General features: G+C 39.9%; 1 long non-coding RNA gene across 1 annotated transcript; it reads right to left on the bottom strand.

The window, feature by feature from the left end:
• Window positions 1-13,304: 13,304 nt before the first annotated feature.
• On the bottom strand, window positions 13,305-20,683 carry LOC124110663. The gene is made up of 4 exons (XR_007220300.1): window positions 20,606-20,683; window positions 16,701-16,848; window positions 15,825-15,900; window positions 13,305-13,419 (listed from the first exon to the last, which is right to left on the bottom strand). It is a non-coding gene; the product is annotated as an uncharacterized LOC124110663 (long non-coding RNA).
• Window positions 20,684-20,909: the final 226 nt, after the last annotated feature.

The following is a 20,909-nucleotide window of genomic DNA, read 5'->3' as shown; positions in this document are numbered from 1 at the left end:
CACTATTCACTACACCCATCCACTCAAATAATACACATTTCCCAGGTCTCACGCCCACATACAACACTAACCCCATCCCTTTAGACTTTGGGCTAGACCTAGATGAATCAATCTTCCACCCATCCCACAGCAACATCACCTCCCCCCCCAGTAACCATACAGCCTCCCCCTACCAAACGACCCAAAACAGCCCCAAACACCCCTCGTACTCCAAACCTACAAAACGCCCAAACTACTCCCCTACACACATCAAACAAAAAATCATGCTCTCAACAAACCCCACCCACCAAACAAAAACACATCCTCCTTGTATTCATCCACCCCACTCAATGACAGCTTTTCAAACAACAAGTTCGCCCTCTGTCTGCAAAAAAATGAAATAACACAAAAATTCATCAATAGATGCGGCAGAGGGTTTAAAGTTACATCCCAACACAAGACACACTCAACCAAGAACACAGACATCCAATCATCGACGGTTTAAACATCACATGGCAAACACCAAAATGGTTAACTCAAATTCAAGGGGTCGTTTACATTGACTACATAGACACACGGGACGATATATCCGAATACATCCACACAGCAAACAAACTCTCACACAACCCCAAATTACAGACTACAAAAACATAAATACCAGAACCCCAACACCTGGCAGGACAACAACACAGACAGTATTTTTAACTTTCAAGTCCATCACATTACCCACACACATAGTTTATGGTGTCCTCGCTTATAAAGTAAACTCTATCAGAAAAAACCCACAACAATGCAACATCTGCCACTCATACAACAACACTGCCACATGCACACAACCGCCCATGTGCCACAAATGCGGCTTATATCGCCACGGGGCCATTGAGTGTACATGGCCCTTTCCCCCAACCAAATGCAAACAACTTTTCTCCACCCCCTTCCTCCTGCAACACACACAGCCCAACCTACCAGGCACATACCCCCCTCCCTACACCCACACCCCACTACCAGACCTCGCCAGACCCTCCCCCCTCCCTCCATGCCCGCCGTACCCCCACCCAGCCGGCCAAACGCACAAACCAGAAAGGCCCCTGTTACCACCACCCCTCACTTGCCCTCCCCCCCCCCCCCCCCCCTCCATCCAACCACCACCCCCCATCCAACCACCACCCCAGCCGCCATCTCCCTACCACAGCAGTTCCCCCCACCCTCTCATACCACACAACCTGTACAGTTCAAATCAGCTAACCCCATCCAATCTACCCAAACACACAGAAAAACGCGACACCCTACATTTAAAACAAACTCTAGCAGGAAACAACTCATCACACAAAAAATCCAATCACTCCGAACAGCCCCTTCACAATCAGTCACTCCCAAAAAACTGCATTCTAACACCAACAAGCTCATCAATCGAATTTCTGTCAGCTGCACAACTTATTAAAGAACCCACACCCAGGAAAATCCACACCCTTGCCCAGGTGTCCATTCTATACCACAAATCTTTTCCAAACTTTCAGACAGCCCTAAAAGCACTAAGATAAATCTCACCCACTGCCCATATCTCTTCCAAATTAAGTCCCAATCACCATGCTACCTTCACTAAAATTCCCACTTCCTCAGAGAGGCATGAACTCACCTCAGAGGGGCATGGACTCACCTCAGAGGGGCATGGACTCACCTCAGAGGGGCATGGACTTACCTCAGAGGGGCATGGACTCACCTCAGAGGGGCATGGACTCACCTCAGAGGGGCATGAACTCACCTCAGAGGGGCATGAGCTCACCTCAGAGGGGCATGGACTCACCTCAGAGGGGCATGAACTCACCTCAGAGGGGCATGAACTCACCTCAGAGGGGCATGAACTCACCTCAAAGGGGCATGAACTCACCTCAGAGGGGCATGAACTTAAGGCCCTCATTGCCCGTAACAAAATTAACCAACTTATAATAGCAGTACAAGAAACCAAAATCTCACCAAAAAAGCCTTCAAATAGCCAGGTTACCATTTCCTTCATCAAGATAGACCCCGACCATGAAATATTCCAGGACCACCACATGGAGGCCTGGGACTATTCATTAAATCAGAATTAAATTGCGAAGAAATTACCATACCTATGCCTAACTTAGACGTCCTGGCAATAAAAACAACAACAAATATAACGACATAACCATTATTTACAGCTACCATACTACAACTAAGCCATTTACACGAGAATATCTCGAAAGACCATCCAAATTCATATACCCAAACAGCCCATTTTTAGGTGATTTCAACGCTCACCACCCACTTTGGGGCACCACAAATTATACAGATAAGCACGGCAAACATATTATGGACAGGATTGACGCCAAAAACCTCATTTGTCTAAATGTCTAACAACCAACCCACTAGATTCCCTACCAGCCATCTCCAAACCCAAACAGCAGTCGACCTATCTATTTCTACCCCCAATTTATTTCAAAGCTCAGCTGAGAAACCCATTCAGATACCTGGGGTAGCGACCACTACCCCATCAAAATTTCTTTATCAATAGCACAATCAATTCCAAATTCTCCCTCACCAAACTCATAGCACTTCAACATGTTAAATGCATTCCCACAACAAAAATATAACTAACACATACACCTGTCCCACGGTGGAGCTCGGAAATTATCAAATCTAGAAAACTCAGAAAAAAGCACTCAATAAAGCAAAACATGACATTACCAAACTCCATATGGCAAAAAAACCCTAAGAAATTCAACTAAAGAACTAATGAGGGCAGCCAAAAAGAAACACTTGAAAACCGTTTCTAGCAATTTGAAAATTGGCAAACAAAATACTTAAATATTATGGAAAAAAATTAAAGCTAAAAAAGGAAATGCTAGAACCTTCACAACGCCCAATATCCCGAACCTAAATACAGATAAAGAAGAGGCTAACGCCATGGCTGCCCACTTCTCGGCTGCAAGTAGCTCCACCAACCACACAAAACAACTACAAAACACAATAAAAACACTACCTAAATACCAAAATAGGCAACCCACAGTAAAGCATCCTATCGCCAACACTATTTAATCTTATGATTGATGACATTTTCCCCAGATTACCTACAAACATAACAACAGCCAAATTCGATGACGACATTTCCTTCTGGATGTCATCAACATTACTGAAAGAAATCGAAAAAAGAATTAAACCCAACCTCTCTGACCTCGAATACTGGGCTTACAATATACCCCTACTAGGCTGGCCTGAGGGATGTTTCCTTCATTATGACAACCATTTGTTTATCTTGTTTTAAATAAAGAAGTTTCATCAATGTCAAGGGCACCACCAATAGAACCCCGCGACTCTCTAGCTCACTTAACGTCAGAAGAATGAATGAAAATAAATTCTGGGGAAAAGAGGTTGAGAGTAAACTGTCGTTGACATATTTAACATCGGATGCAAAATATGTGAGTACTTTTGAGAGACAATAATAACTAGTACCATTCAGGCAAACTTTTGCTTCATAAGCCTTGAAGCTTCGTCCCATAAGCCAAAAAGTAAGTAACACCAGAAAAAGTTGGGTATGTGTAATCCATTACTTGATCAAAATTTAAATTCACCAAATCAAATGTACTACTGAAAAATACATTCTTACTCCATATATATGTTCATAATGATTACAAATTTAAACTTTTTTAATCCATTGAGGTGTAATAATCTGAACAAACATGCACGCCAAATTTCAGCTGGTCCACTGATTTCTGAGAACAACATGATTCCAAACAAATAGGACATGGCTTCAGCCCAATTAGGCTTTCACATTATATTCACTATATCAAATTCCTACCCTAAGAAAATTGAAAGTATGCATTATTGTTTCCTTACCTGCACATATTGCACATCCTTTTATCGCAGATGTTTATGGCTGGTTATGTCAATGTCATGTATTTGAAGGTGTTGAGCCAATGCAATAAACATGCAGTTACCCGCCCCTTCATTGTCCACAATGTCAAGGTCATAGAATGAGGCCTCCATCTCCAGTTCTTTCATAATTGGAGTCTTCTTGCGTCCTGCATAGACACATTATAATAGGTAACACAAATTGACCTGTAATATATCTCTCAGTATCATTTTGTTATGGAAACAACTCTAATGTTCTGCAATACATGTGCTTTATCAGCTGAGACAACGAACAATTTCAGATGTGCATGATATACAGGAAGACATATGAGCAACTGACACAACATTATATGGAGCATTTGTGTACTCCTCTTCCAACAGATATAATAATTCATCTAGGATTTATCAGTCTTGTTGATCGTACCCTACTGTATTCAGATATTACCTTTTGTTTCTGTATTGTCCCCCCTCTTGGTTTGAGCCCGTTGTTCTCCCTTTCCTTAAAAGTACAAACATACATCACCAAGTGCAAGCATATACCTTCAGCATAAAGTAATGCTTTACATTCATTTTATTTTGGAAACATTTATTCAGTTGAAGTGTTCGATAAGTGTAAATGTACTCTGAAAGGTGGACAATTTTTACAAGTATAGATTACCCTTCTTATTGTGCATGCATGCATGCATTCATGCATATGCCTAATGTTTTGGAGACTTACCATTCTAGAAAATTCCTAAGAGGTGTCTCAAATTGTAATACCTTTTTCATCCTGTGTTTTTCCCCTTTTGAGTGGCTTTCTACCCTCTTCTCTTGCATCTGGCAGTGCATCTGTTAGAAAAATATATGAAAACATATAACATTTATGCCTTCATCTGCACATACCCACATATCACCAATGTTCAGGGTATGTAATAGAGTGACCAATTTAACTGGTTAAGGAACTGAACTGAACTGAAAATAAACAAATGTTTCATCAACCATTGTCTGCAGTTTGATTCCTGACCCTTGATCAGTTGTGTATTGTATACCACTGAACCTCCTGTGTCAATGTTAGCTTTAGTTCCAAGAAGACAAACTAATGAATGTCCTTTATAAGTAATGCATAACATCACAGGAAGTATCATATACCTCATTAATCCTAAAGATTTGAGTACAACTGACATAACAATTAATGACTACACCAAATTATTTCAATACCTTGCAAAGTGGTGAATTAGTAATGGCATATAATTACATTTGCTGTGATCTAGATAATACTTTCAAAATTCAACAACATCAAACACATAAACTTATGTATGTTCCCGATTTTAAGTATGATGCCTTTTCTTTTAGTTGACACTGCAGTATACCGGTGAGCAACATCCAACACTGTCTGGGTACCATGTCATACAAAAACCAAGTTCCCCAACCACCTGATCAATTTAGTCACCTCAAGCATGTATTGCTGGAGACCTATTTCAACCTGCAGTAGCAACATGAGTTGTATCATCTTTGATAACTGGTTTGCTTATTTGTCCAAATTGGTATTTTCTAAGAAATGCAAAATATAAAAAGTCTACCAAAAAACTGAATAGCCACAGGGACCAGTTCACAGCCTGCCTGATGTGTATACAAAGTTTCATTAGAAAGTTGCACTGGTTTATGAATTGTGCTCTGGAAACGAACCCCACCCTCATTTGAACCAACGTGTTGCCACGAAAATGCAAAAGAAATATTATAAACATTCCAGCATGGGAAAAGGCGCCAATTGTGAGGGTGCCTGATGTTCGTACAAACTTTTATGAGGAAATATTGAACACTGATAAGTTATGCTCTGGATACAAAATGTGACAGATGGACACACTGATCTCGTTTCTATATCCACATGTGCACTTAGTTTGGGTGGGGGGAAATTATCAAAACACCAAATACATTACAAATACCATGTCTTTGCAGTCCATCAAGATAGATGATTCTGTCATCTGATCACTTCCACTTCACATGTAGTTTTACCTCATATTCTAAACATATCATTACTTCTAATATCTTTCAATTGAAATAGTACAATGTGCATGCCTCTACTTGTCACATCTGTCATTATTGCACAGGTTTACAGGACCCGATGACAGTTATTATCCCCCGCCCCTACAATTATTTTCTTTTATTTTGTATAAAGTGTTGAAATTTGGACTTAGTCCCTGAACTGAATGGAAGCAGTGGGGTTTACCAGAGCAGAACTCGAAGAAAACTTTTCAAGATATCTTCATGAATCTTGGTACACACATTCACCATATTGTGTAGATGTGTCTTTCGCTATTTGTGATAATTCTTGTTATCTATAAACAAAATTATATATCTTATACATTTTGACTTAGTACCCGAACTGAATGAAAGCAGTGGGTTTCATTTCTGGAAAGAACTGGAAAATTACTTTAGAGTCTTTCATAAGCTTGGTAAGCACATTCACCCTATAGTGAAGATAGGCCTTTAGCTATTCATTCCCCCAAAATTGTTTTATATAAATTTTATAAATTTACACTTGAATTAAATGGAAGCAATTTTAACAGTTCTACCTCAGTACTGTTATGTACTTCTCCATGAAACTTTTTACAATATCAGTCTATGGGTGTTATAGAGTCTTTGTTCTTTAAAAACTTCAAAATATGATTTATTTTCTTATTCTAATTAAATGACACACCCCAGTAGACACTGCAACAAATCTATAAAAGGATACACAGTAGAAGTATTAGAAATTCACCAGGTTTTGAGTGGTCAGCATTCTTACAACGTTTGTACCTTATCTGTGCCATGTACCTTACTCTGGTAACTGCATGGACCTGTAAAGGGCTGCAACAATACCTGCATGAAAACAATGCCCTACAATACAATTCATGATGTCTAAATGAGTTAATTGTGCAGTGCTCAAGTATACAAATATTCCTTGCCTTCACATACTGGAAGATGATTATAACCTGTGTGTTTATCATTACAGTCTTACTAAAGTAGATATTTGTACAAAGTTTATGGAGATGTTATATTATCCATTGTATTCAACCTCTTCCACAAGGAGATGAGACTAACCGATAATTTACGTCACATTTGATTGCACATATTGTATTTCAGACTAGACAATGGGCGGGGGATAGAGAGATGTTATATTATCCCTTGTATTCAACCTCTTCCACAAGGAGGTGAGACAAACTGATAATTTACGTCACATTTGATTGCACATATTGTATTTCAGACTAGACAATGGGCGGGGGATAGAGAGATGTTATATTAGCCCTTGTATTCAACCTCTTCCACAAGGAGGTGAGACAAACCAATAATTTACGTCACATTTGATTGCACATATCATTGTATTTCAGACTAGACAATGGGCGGGGGATATAGAGATGTTATATTAGCCCTTGTATTCAACCTCTTCCACAAGGAGGTGAGACAAACGGATAATTTTCATCACATTTGATTGCACATATTGTATTTCAGACTAGACAATGGGCGGGGGATATAGAGATGTTATATTAGCCCTTGTATTCAACCTCTTCCACAAGGAGGTGAGACAAACCAATAATTTTCATCACATTTGATTGCACATATCATTGTATTTCAGACTAGACAATGGGCGGGGGATATAGAGATGTTATATTAGCCCTTGTATTCAACCTCTTCCACAAGGAGGTGAGACAAACGGATAATTTTCATCACATTTGATTGCACATATTGTATTTCAGACTAGACAATGGGCGGGGAATATAGAGATGTTATATTATCCATTGTATTCAACCTCTTCCACAAGGAGGTGAGACAAACGGATAATTTACGTCACATTTGATTGCACATATCATTGTATTTAAGACTAGACAATGGGCGGGGAATATAGAGATGTTATATTAGCCCTTGTATTCAACCTCTTCCACAAGGAGGTGAGACAAACCGATAATTTTCATCACATTTGATTGCACATATCATTGTATTAAAGACTAGACAATGGGCGGGGGATATAGAGATGTTATATTAGCCCTTGTATTCAACCTCTTCCACAAGGAGGTGAGACAAACCGATAATTTTCATCACATTTGATTGCACATATCATTGTATTAAAGACTAGACAATGGGCGGGGGATATAGAGATGTTATATTAGCCCTTGTATTCAACCTCTTCCACAAGGAGGTGAGACAAACCGATAATTTTCATCACATTTGATTGCACATATTGTATTTAAGACTAGACAATGGGCGGGGGATATAGAGATGTTATATTAGCCCTTGTATTCAACCTCTTCCACAAGGAGGTGAGACAAACCGATAATTTTCATCACATTTGATTGCACATATCATTGTATTAAAGACTAGACAATGGGCGGGGGATATAGAGATGTTATATTAGCCCTTGTATTCAACCTCTTCCACAAGGAGGTGAGACAAACGGATAATTTTCATCACATTTGATTGCACATATTGTATTTCAGACTAGACAATGGGCGGGGAATATAGAGATGTTATATTATCCATTGTATTCAACCTCTTCCACAAGGAGGTGAGACAAACGGATAATTTACGTCACATTTGATTGCACATATCATTGTATTTAAGACTAGACAATGGGCGGGGAATATAGAGATGTTATATTAGCCCTTGTATTCAACCTCTTCCACAAGGAGGTGAGACAAACCGATAATTTTCATCACATTTGATTGCACATATCATTGTATTAAAGACTAGACAATGGGCGGGGGATATAGAGATGTTATATTAGCCCTTGTATTCAACCTCTTCCACAAGGAGGTGAGACAAACCGATAATTTTCATCACATTTGATTGCACATATCATTGTATTAAAGACTAGACAATGGGCGGGGGATATAGAGATGTTATATTAGCCCTTGTATTCAACCTCTTCCACAAGGAGGTGAGACAAACCGATAATTTTCATCACATTTGATTGCACATATTGTATTTAAGACTAGACAATGGGCGGGGGATATAGAGATGTTATATTAGCCCTTGTATTCAACCTCTTCCACAAGGAGGTGAGACAAACCGATAATTTTCATCACATTTGATTGCACATATTGTATTTAAGACTAGACAATGGGCGGGGGATAGAGAGATGTTATATTAGCCCTTGTATTCAACCTCTTCCACAAGGAGGTGAGACAAACCGATAATTTTCATCACATTTGATTGCACATATCATTGTATTAAAGACTAGACAATGGGCGGGGGATATAGAGATGTTATATTAGCCCTTGTATTCAACCTCTTCCACAAGGAGGTGAGACTAACCGATAATTTTCATCACATTTGATTGCACATATTGTATTTAAGACTAGACAATGGGCGGGGATATAGAGATGTTATATTAGCCCTTGTATTCAACCTCTTCCACAAGGAGGTGAGACAAACGGATAATTTACGTCACATTTGATTGCACATATTGTATTTAAGACTAGACAATGGGCGGGGGATATAGATGAGTTAGTCCTCTTGTTATGCGTAATGACATAAATCCTCCATACCTCATCACTCCCTGCAGATAGTTCGCACGGCCCATCTTCTTCAGTGCAAGAGTTTGCATCAACTGTATTCCCAGCTCTCAACAAATTCTTGAAGTGTACTGGAGGGCAGCCCAACATGGCCTTGTATGGTGAACAACCTGTTAACATGGGTATTTATTTTTAAATACAAACATGTTTTTCTCATGTCTCCTTCAAAATTAAATGTCACAACTGCACTGTGGCAATCTTGATATTTCCAGAGTTCTATAAATTTGCAGAAACCTGATTGCAACGATATTTTGGGCAATATCTGGTCAACTATGAGCCATTATCGTTTCACTGTGTCATGATGGTTATTTGTTGGTCATTGCTTAAAAAAACATTCAATGTCGTACATCTACATTTACGATGCTAACAGTCTGAAAAGTATATGCTTACATTGTGTGCTTCACACTGTGTGACATATGCCCACATTAAATTAAAGCTATATATTCAAACGTTACCAAGAGCAGAATGAATTCTTTCTTTGTGCATCCTAGCATATGCTGGCAACATTTCCACCCCGGTAAAGCTTTCTCCTTCACCATGTTTCCTGTGATCAAATTCCAGATGGCTTTTCCAATCCCAGTGTGATCGTTCACTCTGAAACAAATAAACACCTAAATAATAAACAGATTAGGCAGTGTCACATAAAATGCCTTATTAGACAATTTAAAGGTAAAAAATGCACACATGTGTTATACCATGTATATTAAATAAATAACAAAAACAATTTCCATAATCATAAGAAACCTCCACTAAACCTGCGTCCATTGTACGATTCCAACAATATCATGAGTATGTGTTATGAATCAATATAAAATAGTGATAGTAGCAGGTGTTTGCGAAGGTTAGTGTATCCTGCCCCACTGGTGTCATCTGTCACACACACATGCAAGTCATACACAATCTTTTTGGCTTGTGGCTCTGCCCTTAAGATGACATGTTCCAAATAACATCAACATTAATGTTCTTCCTATTCAGTGTCTACATCTATTACCGTATTCTTCATAGTGCACATGTTTTAATTGAAATTTGTCACCCATCTTTCCCTGAGATTGGGGATGGTGAGTTCGACTTCGGACAATCTTTGTGCCCATTTCAATGCATAGTTGGTTGACTGCTCCCTTGAACTCGGAGCCTTGATTACACTGTAATATCCTTGGATTTCCCCATCCATACTCAAAGTAGATTTTGTGGAGTTCCACAGCAACTGAACTGGCTCTTTTGTTTGAAAGAGGCCGAAGCCGCAAGAATCTTGTGAAAACATCAATCACTGACAAGATGTAAATTAATATTTCACCATCATATTCTGCAGGCTTTCCAGTTAGTTCCACAAGGTCAACCTGATGTTGCCCCATTGGTGTTGTTGAGATCACCGGTTTTAGTTTGTCGACATTTGCAATTTTAGGAAGTAACAGTTGCCTGTCATCCTGCCTGTCTATAAACTCTTGTATGGCTTCCTGAGAAATGCCAGCATAATATTGGTTTATCAATGTTTTTATTTTGCTCCAGAACCCCGCAACTCAGTGTAAAATTTGCATATGACCTTAACAAGTTCTGACTTTGATACCACTATTTTCCTGTCCCCATCAATAATCTCCGATCTGTATTCTCCTTTGACAGGGTTGTGAATTTCTGTCAAATATTTCTATGAATCGAGGAAAATTCAAATAAACAGAAACTCAGAACTATTTCTTTCTTATTGATTGTGCAGGTGGTACATGGTGATAGTCTTAACATAAACTGCATATAGAGTTACTGTTTTTCATAATGACTGCCATATCAGCCTTTCAAATCACAAGGTTCCCTGAAATGTGATCATATTGTGGTATAAATAGTAACTAAAGCCTACAACAGTCAGGCAATGTAAACATGTAAAGCTTAAATCTGTGCATTATTTTAGTTTTTCAGAATACCAGGTTTTCATATTGATTGTAAAGAGGGAAAGGGAAACATTTCCCACAATTACCTCTTGGGAAAGAACTTTTCAAAATGTCTTTACCATGTTTACTTGTTGAAGATATGGTCCCTATTTTAGTGTCAAGTATTCATACTTAAAACAGTAGATTACGGTATACAGTTGGTTGGTTGGTTGGTTGGTTGGTTTGTTGTTTAACGCCACACTCAGCAATATTCCAGCTATATGACAGCGGTCTGTAAATAATCGAGTCTGGACCAGACAATCCAGTGATTGACATCATGAGCATCGATCCACGCAATTGGGATACGATGACATGCATCAACCAAGTCAGTGAGCCAGACCACCCGATCCTGTTAGTGGCCTTTTACGACAAGCAGAGTCACCTTTTAGGGCAAGCATGGGTTGCTGAAGACCTATTCTACCCCGGATCTTCACAGGTACGGTATACAGAACTGTAATGGAATGTCATACTCACTATAAAAAGTAACTCATAGGCTCGTCGTAATGTGAAAATCATAAAAATGACTAAGTTTTTTAGCATAGGTTGTAGAAGTAGAAGGAGCCTTGATATACAAGAACTGATGACTATGGTATGGTAGAGGTGGGGCCTGCAATATACAACATCACGGTAAAGTCTGGAGAGAGGGAATACACAGTAACTGGAGTCACAGTCGAGGGGAAGGGTGAAGTGCGGATGTTGAGCCTAACAATAAACAAACATATCAAGTCATGAAGAAAAGATGAAATGTACATATCCTAGACCTGAACATAATGAATCAATGGTAGTTGTGATGAAATAAAACATCTATATTAGCTCTCAATAGATCAGAGGCAGGACGTTTGGATGATGAAAAGGCTGAGAGATTTGGCAGTGAGATTGTTACTGGTCAAGACATAGCATAATACTGTCAACTTCAAGAGGGGCATCAAATGTTAATATATATGGAATGTTTTCTGTTCCTTATAATAGTTGTATATCATTTGAATAAATAATGAATTTTAATTATGTACATGACTGGATTGCAGTACATGATATGTCCATAGAATTATAGGTAACAAACAACATATTCATATATTCATTTTCTTTGATGGTTGTCTTTTTTCATTGTGTTGAACTGACACTTCCACAAAAGTAATTGGAAGGTAACTCAGCAGTTAACTTATTTCAATTCAATAATTTGTGTGGAGGCTGGATATGTTTTCAGCTTACAGCTACAAAACCAGATTTTCCACACATAAGTCTATGAACCTTAGTAGGAACCGATTAGTTTTAGGCTTAAGAGGGAATCTGACGTTGCATGATTTGCAAGTATATCAAGAAAATTTCAAATGTGTCCAGTTGAACACTATGCAAGTGGCCAACAACAAAAGCAGTAAAGAACCCCTTCATCCACAGATCATACCTTAAGTTGGTTGGTTGGTGGGTTTGTTGTTTAACCCCGCACTCAGCAATATTCCAGCTATATGACGGCGGTCTGTAAATAATCGAGTCTGGATCAGACAATCCAGTGATTAATATCATGAGCATGGATCCACCCATTTGGGATCGATGACATGCATCAACCAAGTCAGCGAGCCTGACCACTCAACATACTTAAGGAAACTTGGGCTAGTATTTGAACAGTTTCATTTTTATTACTATTTTTTTTACAATAAAAGACATTTATGTCTCAACATAATGTGACCCCCTAAGTAGTGCTACAAATGCCTCAAAGAGAAACAATTTAGAATACTGGAAAATATGAAATATTTTTTTAACAAATGAAGAATACAGTTCCAAATTGAGAAACAGAATCATATTTCTATCCTTTGAAAATGGTGCTGCAAATACACAGGTTTGGAGGTCTTTTCTTCAAGACTTTCCAAAAATTTATTATTACCAAAACAATAATTATTTGATATGAGGAAGTTAGTATCATACATGACAATTATCACTGCTAATTACCAGAGATATGTCAATCTTTAAAAAGGTATGCTGAAATGTATGTGCCTAAAGCAATCATATTACTAACCTTCAATATTTAACTGTCATCTGGACAGATAATTGTAGCGCCAATCCAACAGAGAAATATAACAAGGAGACACGATTCAATGTTACACACATGGATTGTTGATACAGAACAGTACCTGGAACAGTTGAAAAGTCATTCCAATTCCATAAACAACCACATACAACAAATTTATATTCTTAGCTACTAACTTCAGGAAGCAATGGTCATTGGCCTTTTCAATGAAACAAGTGTTTTCATTGGCTAATTCATCATGACTGACAGAAAGGAGGAAAGAGCAATACCAGATGAGTGACCATAAACCATGGTACCGAGGATGGCATAATGTTGCATCCTACACACACCAACATGCCAGCTCTCTGTATTAATGAGATCAAAAGCATGCTGTGTATTGAATGGAAGAACACAGTGCCCCTATGTGAGTGCACCATACAAACATAAAGGGGTGGAAATATACAGGTATCTGTGTGAGAGTGAGGTAGAGGACCTAAATTAGCAACCCTAGGTATGGGTAATTTATTATGGGGGAGTGTGGGGTTGAGGTTAGGACCATATTTAGATGAGACTATTTCCTAATTCCTCATCCTGAGTGAGAAGTTAGCATGTAATGTTCTACTTAATGTTAACTGCCTCTGAATTAAGTTCTCTATTAGGAAGTCATTCTTGGTCCAGAAACTTAGCATACTACTACACAATGTTTTTCACCCAATTCTGACAGAACATCATAGCACAGCAAACAGGGATTCCAGGTTGGGTATCCAGCAAGGTAGATGTAATAATACCTCCACTGACAAATACAGGGAGTAATAGCTACAGAGTACATTGATTTAGTGCAGTGACTGCACACAGAGAGGCAGCTCCACACACTGGTCTTCACCATGCATGCCTACACTGTTAACACAGATTCACTGACAAATACAGGGAGTAATAGCTACAGAGTACATTGATTTAGTGCAGTGACTGCACACAGAGAGGCAGCTCCACACACTGGACTTCTGCCATGCATGCCTACACTGTTAACACAGATTCACTGACAAATACAGGGAGTAATAGCTACAGAGTACATTGATTTAGTGCAGTGACTGCACACAGAGAGGCAGCTCCACACACTGGTCTTCAGCCATGCATGCCTACACTGTTAACACAGATTCACTGACAAATACAGGGAGTAATAGCTACAGAGTACATTGATTTAGTGCAGTGACTGCACACAGAGAGGCAGCTCCACACACTGGTCTTCAGCCATGCATGCCTACACTGTTAACACAGATTCACTGACAAATACAGGGAGTAATAGCTACAGAGTACATTGATTTAGTGCAGTGACTGCACACAGAGAGGCAGCTCCACACACTGGTCTTCAGCCATGCATGCCTACACTGTTAACACAGATTCACTGACAAATACAGGGAGTAATAGCTACAGAGTACATTGATTTAGTGCAGTGACTGCACACAGAGAGGCAGCTCCACACACTGGTCTTCAGCCATGCATGCCTACACTGTTAACACAGATTCACTGACAAATACAGGGAGTAATAGCTACAGAGTACATTGATTTAGTGCAGTGACTGCACACAGAGAGGCAGCTCCACACACTGGACTTCAGCCATGCATGCCTACACTGTTAACACAGATTCACTGACAAATACAGTGAGTAATAGCTACAGAGTACATTGATTTAGTGCAGTGACTGCACCCAGAGAGGCAGCTCCACACACTGGTCTTCACCATGCATGCCTACACTGTTAACACAGATTCACTGACAAATACAGGGAGTAATAGCTACAGAGTACATTGATTTAGTGCAGTGACTGCACACAGAGAGGCAGCTCCACGCACTGGACTTCAGCCATGCATGCCTACACTGTTAACACAGATTCACTGACAAATACAGGGAGTAATAGCTACAGAGTACATTGATTTAGTGCAGTGACTGCACACAGAGAGGCAGCTCCACACACTGGTCTTCAGCCTTGCATGCCTACACTGTTAACACAGATTCACTGACAAATACAGGGAGTAATAGCTACAGAGTACATTGATTTAGTGCAGTGACTGCACACAGAGAGGCAGCTCCACACACTGGTCTCCACCATGCATGCCTAAACTGTTAACACAGATTCACTGACAAATACAGGGAGTAATAGCTACAGAGTACATTGATTTAGTGCAGTGACTGCACACAGAGAGGCAGCTCCACACACTGGACTTCAGCCATGCATGCCTACACTGTTAACACAGATTCACTGACAAATACAGGGAGTAATAGCTACAGAGTACATTGATTTAGTGCAGTGACTGCACACAGAGAGGCAGCTCCACACACTGGACTTCAGCCATGCATGCCTACACTGTTAACACAGATTCACTGACAAATACAGGGAGTAATAGCTACAGAGTACATTGATTTAGTGCAGTGACTGCACACAGAGAGGCAGCTCCACACACTGGTCTCCACCATGCATGCCTACACTGTTAAAACACTGACCATCGTTTATATGCTTTAACAGTTGCATCTCACCTGGCAAGCTGGCAGAACCTCTTGAGGTGCACACTGACCGTCTGCCTTGAGGAGCCGAGCAAGCCGCCCATTGTTGCTGTAATGGGAGAGAGAGTGAATGAAATGTTTCAGTCTAGATGGGGTTGTACATGGTCAAAGGGATCAGGAGGGGCCTATGCACCAGCCCATGACTGTCTGGAGGGTCCAGGAAGGGGGCACCCAATCATTGTGGACTTAAGTCCTTAACAAGTAGAGAAAGATGTATTGTATAAGTATGGATCTTGGTGACAAGGGGTTTTTACTGTGTTGGGTATGAAAGTTACAGCAAAGATATGTCAATGTTTTGATCAGGGCTACTGTGGTGCATCACTGAATGTTTCGGAGACAGGCGAGTTGGGTTGACTGTAATTCGCGTAACTTTCGATCTGTCCGAAGTCGAGGCTTGCAAATACAGTTCAGCACAATCTTCAAAGACACATAAACTACATCTAATATACCTGATGTTGAGATTGTGAGTGAAACATCGCGACGACAGCTGAGTCAGGGATGCTTTCGGAGAGGTCAACCAGCTCTGCTGAAGATAGTGTCACGTGCATACATAAGCCACGCCCACTCATGAATATTGCAGACTTAAGACCATAGTAGGTTTAACTTTCTTTCCTGCAGCATTGTGGCCTGGGTAGGTTGGTTGGTTGGTTGGTTGGTTGTTTAACACCGCAATCGGTTTTTCCAGCTATATGACGGCGGTCTGTAAATAATCGAGTCTGGATCAGACAATCCAGTGATTAATATCATGAGCATCGATCCACGCCATTGGGATCAATGACATGCATCAACCAAGTCAGCGATCCTGACCCCCTGATCCCATTAGTCGCCTTTTACGACAAGCATAGTCACCTTTTACAGCAAGCATGGGTTGCTGAAGACCTATTCACGGGTCTGGCCTGGGTAGGTAGCAGCTTTGCTTTGCGGTGAAGGACTGAGATCAATCTGTACAGGTTCAGCTCCCGTTCACCACACTTGGAGTGAATGCGTCTATGCCAACCTGTGAGTAAAGAAGATATGGAATCAAAATGAATTCATAGAGCGAACTATTGATTTAAACATGATCAATATCTGTGGCCAGGCCATTGTATGTAACAGTGTGGACTTGTGGTCAGGTCATTGTATCGAACAGTGTTGACCTGGTGGTCAGGTCACTGTATGTAACAGTGTGATCTGGTGGTCAGGTCACTGTATGTAACAGTGTGATCTGGTGGTCAGGTCACTGTATGTAACAGTGTGATCTGGTGGTCAGGTCACTGTATGTAACAGTGTGATCTGGTGGTCAGGTCACTGTATGTAACAGTGTTGACTGGTGGTCAGGTCACTGTATGTAACAGTGTTGACTGGTGGTCAGGTCACTGTATGTAACAGTGTTGACCTGATGGTCAGGTCATTGTATGTAACAGTGTTGACTGGTGGTCAGGTCACTGTATGTAACAGTGTGATCTGGTGGTCAGGTCACTGTATGTAACAGTGTGATCTGGTGGTCAGGTCACTGTATGTAACAGTGTTGACTGGTGGTCAGGTCACTGTATGTAACAGTGTTGACTTGTGGTCAGGTCATTGTATGTAACAGTGTTGATCTGGTGGTCAGGTCACTGTATGTAACAGCGTGGACTGGTGGTCAGGTCACTGTATGTAACAGTGTGATCTGGTGGTCAGGTCACTGTATGTAACAATGTTGACTGGTGGTCAGGTCACTGTATGTAACAGTGTGATCTGGTGGTCAGGGTACTGTATGTAACAGTGTGATCTGGTGGTCAGGGTACTGTATGTAACAGTGTGATCTGGTGGTCAGGTCACTGTATGTAACAGTGTGATCTGGTGGTCAGGGTATTGTATGTAACAGTGTGACCTGGTGGTCAGGTCACTGTATGTAACAGTGTGATCTGGTGGTCAGGGTATTGTATGTAACAGTGTGATCTGGTGGTCAGGGTACTGTATGTAACAGTGTGATCTGGTGGTCAGGGTACTGTATGTAACAGTGTGATCTGGTGGTCAGGTCACTGTATGTAACAGTGTGATCTGGTGGTCAGGTCACTGTATGTAACAGTGTGATCTGGTGGTCAGGTCACTGTATGTAACAGTGTGATCTGGTGGTCAGGGTACTGTATGTAACTGTGTGATCTGGTGGTCAGGTCATTGTATGTAACAGTGTGATCTGGTGGTCAGGTCACTGTATGTAACAGTGTGGACTGGTGGTCAGGTCACTGTATGTAACAGTGTGATCTGGTGGTGAGGTCATTGTAGTCAACAGAGTAGATTGTTGCTCAAAATATCAGTCACTGGATTGTCTGGTCCAGACAAAAAACTGAATAATGTTGTTGGTTTGAAGTGAGAGGACAATGTAATATTCAAAGGAACGTTATGGGACAATCACTAAAGTCCAATGTTAAGCATCACCACATATTCTGAGAAGTAAAACAGGGTTTGAAATTAAACATAAGACTCACAGGGTACTTGTTATGTGAAAAGTTAAAAATTTAGGGGGGGTCCTTTATTCAAATACTATAGCAACAAACCTGGAGGACCCCAGGACCACCTTTGTTTCCAACATATAAGAAAACAAATCATAACATTAAGGATTTCTGTTAATTTCAAACACTGCCAACGATTTTTGCCCTTTCTTATAAGAAAAGTAATTCATATATTATACTGGCATGACAAACATATATGAATTAAGGTATCATCTTCCTGTACTGGTCCCTATCTTGTCATAAGAAACTACTACTGGGATTGGGATGTCAGGTTCGCTTTTTCGGTTTATGCATGTCCTGGCATCCTGATTAATTGATGTTCATGATTTCAATCACTGGATTGTCTGGTCCAGACCTTATTATTACAGACACTGTCATATAGCTGAAATACTGCTGAATGAGGCGTTAAACAACAAACAAAACTGGCATGTACAGCTTTGAGCCCCATAACTCTGCAGCTTCCTCAGCTGTCTCTTGGAAGGTTTGAAAAAGTTAACTTTAATTTAGGTAAAAATCAATTCATAAAAATAAGTTTTATTATTAGTCCCATTGTATATTCTACATCATATTTTGGTCTGTGAGAAATAAAGTCTGAAAGATTCTTTCAGATTTTTTACCATTTTATTTTGGAAGTGATAATTTTTTTTCATTCTCCATGCAGGAACAGCTCTGAGTCAAATGTGTTTGTATAGAGCATATCAAGTTTACTGCTTTCTGTGCCTAGTGGATATTGAGTCGTAGTTTTTAAAGATTACACATAATTTTACTAAGTCAAAGTTACGGTCAAAACATGCTATTTACATACCATAGTTATTGGCCACTTCAAATATATTTAATTATCTGAACAAATAACACAGGGTCATGGCTAACAATTGCGTGCTTGCCATTTAAACCAAAGGGGAAAAGAGAGTTTAGGCTGACAATATGAGAGAGATATCATGCGAGTTTAAACAGCGTTGTGTTTTTTTATGAGAAATTGTCAAAACAACCCAAATTCACACTGGATACACTTACGTGGGTGCAGGCTAAAACGGCACTTCAGCAAAACGTCACCGATTTCTCTGGCGAAAACGGCACCGCATTTGGCGGAAACGGCTACTATGTGACAGGCGAAAACGGCACCTCTATTTCTAATAATGATAAGAACGATTTATGTACAATGTAGTAGTATATCTGATTTATGTTATTTGTTACATATTATTTGATGTATTTACATGTTATTTCCAGTTGTTCACAGATAATTACATACATTCACATGTATACAATATATATTTTATGGCCGCTGTCAATACACTGAGAGGAAAGGCCTTGCGAGCATGGTATAAGATCAAAAGTTCACTGAAATCAACTTCTCATCTCCCAGCAGACATTCTTATTCGCTTGTATAATGTCTTAATTGTACCCATTGCATCATATGGAGCCGAGGTATGGGGCTGCAGTCTTCTAAGACCCCCGCATGAAATGTATCATAACTGGTCTAAACAACTATGTAATGAGATCACTATCAAAATAGCAAAGCAGATTCTAGGAGTTCTTTTTGTACTGTCCAAATTATCAGAATGAAAGACAGATACTTCTTAGAAGACTAGACTTACAAAACTGCTAAATTGATAATAAAATCTTAGCAAATATCCTGAACCCCTGTCCTGAAAGAGGAAAATATGTTTCACAAATTATCTCCGACATGTTTATTAAAAGAACCTCTCTTATAGACAACATCTAGATATGACCTTATTTTACTTCAAGGCATGTTATGTTTTCACAATAATTTGAGTTGCGTATAGGCTAAGTTGGAATATAGTTGGAGTAGAGGCTAAATTCTAATGTAAACTAGTTGTAACATTTCACAATTATGGTGTTTGCAAGCGACCATGTTAGTTTAATATCATTTATTTTATCAAGGTTAAAAAAAATAGGGTGCCGTTTTCGCCAGGCAATAGTAGCCGTTTTCGCCTGAGGCGAGGTGACGTTTTCGCCAATCGGTGCCGTTTTCGCCAGGTGACGTTTTGCTGAGGTGCCGTTTTAGCTATAACCCCACTTACGTCGCATCTGCGAATACAAGAATGCGGATCATTCACAATTAGCGGTCATAATATATTAACGAACATTGCTCCGTTATTTCCTGAGAGGAGAGAGGATTCACACCAATGAGCATGTCTTGCCTCGGTCGCACCCAATGCCCGTTGGTGCAGTCGAATGCAAGTATTGCTAGATCCGTGTCTACAACTTTATCTATAAATGCAAAATATCCTTTAAAAATATAAATAGTGAAGACACTACCTTATGTATCCACGGGCTGATAAGGTATCCCATGACATATCACATTTTGCTTACAAACAGCTAACATCGTCGTTATCACAATTCACTTCCTGGTCGCCATTTTGTTCAAGAAAGTTCAAGGTCGTGTTGGATCGTGCTAGACTAACGCTTAGTCTCTGAAAATATATAATTTTGAAAGAAACAACTCCATTTAAATTGAAAAGGAGCCCAAGTGAGATGGGAGATTCCTGAACCTAAGCACAATCTTGATTTGCTATTGCATGGCAGAAAGGGCTGGGCGGAAGGGAAAAGAATATGGTTCAGG

The sequence above is a fragment of the Haliotis rufescens genome, unplaced genomic scaffold (genome assembly GCF_023055435.1).
Source record: "Haliotis rufescens isolate VD_foot unplaced genomic scaffold, xgHalRufe1.0.p SCAF_127, whole genome shotgun sequence".
Classification (NCBI taxonomy): Eukaryota; Metazoa; Mollusca; class Gastropoda; order Lepetellida; family Haliotidae; genus Haliotis; species Haliotis rufescens.
The sequence above is the reverse complement of the archived record's forward strand: the minus strand, read 5'-3'. Positions and strand labels throughout refer to the sequence as shown.